Raw genomic sequence first — 6000 nt, 5'->3', positions numbered from 1 at the left:
ATAAATAATAGATCAATAAGAAATGTATAATTATTTTTCTTAATTGAATTTTGAAATAATATTTAGACCATAAGGTTTTTTTTGTTTAATAATTATATATTCTTAAATAATCATACAGTTATATAATTGTTTTTATTAGGTTTGTTAAATTATAAAAGTTATTCAATTATATAACACTAGTTTAAATTAAATATTATTTTATTTAATTAAGTGTATATTGAAATTAATCCCATATTAAATAATTATTTAATTAAAATTAAATTTTATTTTTTGTGATTATTTAATCACAACAAAGGTACTAGTCTAACAGCTATATGTTACTTTACCAACATTCTTTTTTCGTTTAGAAGTACGTATTACACAATTATTATTGATAGAATTGAGAGGTAAAAATATAGTTCTGAATAAACATTTTTATATTTCCAACATTTTGCAATAAAAAAACAGTTAACCAATAAGTTTTACGGTTGAAGGAATATTTTACAATAAAGATAGCTATCAAAATTTGACACTAGACGTAAAATATAAATGAGTATTGATTTAGGTAAAAAATTCGCATCATTAATGATTACTTTGTTCTATTATACTTCCGGACTTAGGTTCAAACCTATTTTTTTTTTTTTTTACGTCGGGTGGAAGGGAAATCTCTAACAGACACATCAGACTAATACCCCTCTTCATCAACAACATCCGAAGACCTAACCCGCCACCACAAGCCCAACAAAATTTCCGGTGAAAATCGCAGTAACGCCTTTCAGAAAAGAAGGCGGCAAGAAATAAAGCAGAGCCCACGGGTACCGACAGAACACGTACATCCGCGACCGGGCCTAAATCACCCCGCTCTAACCTTACCTAATCTCTAATTTTTTTCTGTTTAGCCTCCGGAACCACCGTAAGGTATTACTTCAGAGGATGAATGATGAAGTTAAGTATGAATGTAAATGAAGTGAGTCTTGTACAGTCTCAGGTCGACTATTCCTGAGATGTGGGGTTAATTGAAACCTAACCCCAAAGAAGACCGGTATTTACGTGAATGCCGGTGTTCACATGCGAAGACCTGACTCACCATAAGAACAACACATTCTCCGGGGAGAATCGCCTTTCAGAAAGGAGACGGCAAGGAACACAGCAGAGCCCACGGGTACCGACGGAACACGTACATCCACATCCTGGCTTAAACTCAGCCTGATATTTTGTCTGTTTTCATGTCCTCCACTTTACGTTCAATTCGATTAAATATTAAACGTTTTTATTTATTGTTAATTCTAGTACTGTAAATTAGTATCAAATTAAGTAATAATTTTCTCACAATAACGGACCTAATAATTACGACACAAAATTACAACATCAATTTTCTCCCATAACTCGACTACTTGTTAACCTTTTTAAAAAAAAATAAAAATGCCATTTTGTTCAAAATAAAAGGCTTAATAATTTAGCAAATAACATAAATTTTGATAAAACTAATTAATATTTATGGAGTTATAACGGATTGAAAAATAAACATGACCACCATTTTGTAATTTGCAAAAGTATTTAAGTCCTGATTTTTTGCTAATTTTAAAACTTTATTACCAAAACGCCTACCAAATATTAATGTGATTCGCATATCCGAACTTGAAATATAAATTTTTTATAAACATAACAAAATGGCGGACAGGAGAATAACTAAGAGAACTCACCAATTTTCTTAAGGATATATTTTTGTTTAGTTTTACAAGTAGAATCCGAAAAAGTATAACCAGCCCACCATTTTAGAAACACTCGAAAAAGAAAACATCACTCGAAAAATATTACACACACATTACCATAAATCCGATGTGTGAATGAATGAAAGTTTTATAAGAAAATTTCTATTTTTTTGTAAAAAATCACTACGTATAAAAATTAAACAATTTATGAAAATTAAAATATTAGAATGGATAATAAAATATTATGACTACTTACGATATTATACGAGATTGAAAAAAAAACTTACTCTGTTCTCACTAAGTGTTCAGTGATCTGTGTTTGCCGTAATCGTTTCCCGTTCTCTACCCAATATTTTATAATCGGGGATTTTACAATAATTGTTTAATACTCCCACTAGTTGTTCCTTTGTCAACGGGGTAGTGAAATTGTTTGGAGCGTATTTATTCCGTATAAAAATAGCAGTATTCTCTTTCATCACGTTGTACAATGAAACCCCACCCTTGTCCTTATGTTTTCGGAAAATTTCTTCAGATCCTGGATAATTTTTTAAAAGTTTTTTTATAGCACGATTCAAACTTTTTTTTTGGCGACGAATGGCGTAGTACTCATACTGTTTGTTTTTATCACCTTCTTTGAATTTTTTTTTATAAATCACCAAACTAGAAATTTTATTTTCATCAGCCGGCAGGCGATTTTCATTAATGAGATATTCACTTTCTTCTTTTAGCGTTTTTATTTCCGTCTCTTTTTTCACTGTTACTTCCGAAGACATGTCAATTAACTAGTTGCAAGGAAGAAAAGAACTGAATACAGAATAGAAACTGTATCAATACTGAATGAGATTTCACAATTTTTCAGTAAACTACCTCAGTAAACTACCTGCCCTCTGATTGAGGCCTTAAAATAGTTCAGAACTCACATGGAAGACAACAACCTGACTGACGGTGGTCTCCTGCTGGTCGAGGAAGGCTCGTGGGCGGAGGTTGAATTCCAAGCCACTGATGCATGCATGATACTCGAGGTATAGTCGTGCGGAGAGTCGGCGTATCGATGTCTGGAACATGAAATATATTCTAAGTAATCGCAAAGACAATTATAAGGGGGATCACTTTTTCTAATTTTTCTGACTTCCTGTTCGTCCCAGATCAAAACCAACGCGGATCTCCACCGATCCGGGTCACCGCTATCTCCTGACCCCAATTCCCAAAAACCCCAAAAATTACCCCCTGCCAAAAAAATCTTCGCCACGCCAAATCTTTCCAGTTTGTAAGCGTTTGAGGGTTTTTTGGGTAGGGTATTTTGGGCAAGGAGTCGGATAGATCAGAAATGGCGTGAAAAGCCAAGAAACGGAAGGATTTGACCTGGCTTTGATTTTTTTTTGGGGAGGTAATTTTTTGGGTTTTTTTTATTTGGGATCAGGAGATAGCGGAAGCCCGGTTCGGTGGAGATCCGGGAGGGGGGGGGGGGGGTTTGGTCTGGGACGAACAGGAAGTCAGAAAAATTAGAAAAGTGATCCACCTAATAATTTTCTCTGCGAGGACTTAAAGTATATTTCGTCTTCGATACATTGATAAGCCGCCTTACAGCCAAACGGTCTATGAAGAGCATCATCCTGGTCTTTTCCGATCTAAACGACGTCTTATATTGATGTCCCTTTAGCTCGTGTATCCTGCATGCTTGAGCGGGTTGGAATTCATTCTCCTTCCACGAGCCTCCCTCGTCCTGCAGGAGACCATGGTCAGCATAAGTTACGATGCGACACTGTCTGAGCAACCTCAGTCTCAGAAGTGAATCAAATCCCACCACTCACAATAACCTTTTTGTATTCAATTTCATGAATCATCAGATGTGGCAAATATTTATCAGTTTTTATGTTTTGTGAGATAAGAATACAATAGGGATAGATCAGTCAAAGAAATACCCACCGGGTTGGTCTAGTGGTTAACGCGTCTTCCCAAATCAGGTGATTTGGAAGTCGAGAGTTACAGCGTTCAAGTCCTAGTAAAGCCAGTTGTTTTTACACGGATTTGAATACTAGATCGTGGATACCGGTGTTCTTTGGTGGTTGGGTTTCAATTAACGACACATCTCAGGAATGGTCAAACTGAGAATGTACAAGACTACACTTCATTTACACTCATACATATCATCCTCTGAAGAATTATTTAAACGGTAGTTACCGGAGGCTAAACAGGAAAAAAAAAGAAAAGATCAGTCAAAGAAAATATGTTGTTTTGCAAATCAATACTTACTCTTGAATCAGGACAATTTTTGATGTATTTTATGAAGCTACTAATTCCTATAACATACAAGTAGATTGGAGAAAATGTTGCAGTATGTAGTGATGATGCAAAGGCCATAACAAAAAAGAATATTATTTCTGAAAAAATTAAATGATCGTCTTATACCAAAGGCGGAATGAATCCTTCCTTCACAGACATGTTCTTGCCTTGAAAAATACGACGGAAAATCTCAAACAAAGTGTTGCTAAAGCTGTAAAAATGGGTATTTTTATTAAAATTCATTTTCATACCAACCTGTTTGATTTTTTTTTAAAGAATTTATTTAATTTTCATAATTCTTCTATGTTTTGTTTGCAAGAGAATCTGTAAGAATAATCTTCAGAATTCTAAAATTTTTATCTTCCCAGTTGTAGCTTAAGTTTTAAATCTTTTGAGCTGAATTGATTTATTTTTACAGTATTTCATGAACTTCCTTTTATTTGTTAGTGTACCTAAACTTCATCACCTACAGTGATCTTCAAGGAATCTTCACTTTCTTTTTTGAAAATATTTCAGGCGTTTTTGAGAAATGTCAACTCTTTTTTCATTTCATCAGATGACATGTCCAATACCTAACTGGTACAAATTTTCTGAAATCCAAGAACACTCATATATCCTGTTTATCTGTATCTATAGTCGTGCGTCCAAAACAACAGAAATAAAAAAAAAAGAATTAAAAATAAACATTTACAAAATGTAAAATTACATAATTAAATTCTAAATTTAAAGCACTTAAATCTGCCAAATTAGTAAATAAACTATTATATTACCAAAAATCCTTTCTTACCAATTAGAATTAAAAAAAAGAAGATAGAAACCAACTTGCCTCACGCCGGCTTGAACTCAGATCATGTAAAATTTTAAAGGTCGAACAGACCCAAAACTGTAAAACCTACCCCACAGAAATTTTTAATCCAACATAGAGGTCGCAATCAGATTTATCAATAAGAACTCTCCAGATTTATAACGCTGTTATCCCTAAGGTATCTAAATCTTAAAATCAAAATAAATGATCAAAAATACATAAATAAATGTAAAAAAAAAAAAAAGATTAACATTTTACCTGTCACCCCAACAAAATTTGATTTCCAAAAATAAAAAAAATAAAGATCTATAGGATCTTATCGTCCCTCTTCAAAATTTAAGCTTTTTAACTTAAAAATAAAATTAAAAAAATAAAGTATAATTCTCGTCAAACCATTCATTTCAGACTTCGATTAAAAGACTAATTATTATGCTACCTTAACACAGTCAAAATACTGCGGCTATTTAAAACCATTGAGCAGGTTAAACCTTAAATAAATAACAAAAGGACATGTTTTTGATAAACAGGCGAAATTATTTTTTGCCGAATTCATATATAAAATTTTTAAATATACAATTTAATCATAATTAAAAATAAATAAATTAATTTAAACCCAGTAAAAAAATTAATTATTAAAAAAATAATAATTAATCTGCAACGAACTTAGAATGATGAAAGATGTTAATCCAAGAAAAAAACAAAAATAAATAAATTATATATAAAAAAAGAGCTTATCCATCTTAATTTAAAATTTCAAAATGAAAAAAAAAATAAAAAGAAATTCTTGATTAATTCAAATTACCAGATAAAAAAAACGAATTTCATTTCAAAACGAATAATTCTTATTCAACAATAAAATCCAGTTTAAAGTAAATCTTCATTATTCGGGGGGAAAAAAATAAATTTAAGAAATTAATCAACCCTGATACAAAGGTGCTCAAAAAAAATAATTTTTCTAAACTAAAATTTAACTATCCCTTACAGTACAATTAACTAAATTAAAAAAAAAAAAAACAAATTAAAAAAAGACACAAAAAACTTTTTCTTAAAAAAAAAAACTATCAGACCCAACTGAATTGAACAGTTAAAATATTTATTGTAAATAAATATAACCCAGAATCTGTTTCTAGATACACTTTCCAGTACATCTACTTTGTTACGACTTATCTGAATTTATGAGAATGACGGGCGATATGTACATAATTAAGAACAAAATTCATA

Source organism: Lycorma delicatula, chromosome 5 (genome assembly GCF_047948215.1).
Source record: "Lycorma delicatula isolate Av1 chromosome 5, ASM4794821v1, whole genome shotgun sequence".
In the NCBI taxonomy this organism is placed as follows: domain Eukaryota; kingdom Metazoa; phylum Arthropoda; class Insecta; order Hemiptera; family Fulgoridae; genus Lycorma; species Lycorma delicatula.
The sequence above is the reverse complement of the archived record's forward strand: the minus strand, read 5'-3'. Positions refer to the sequence as shown.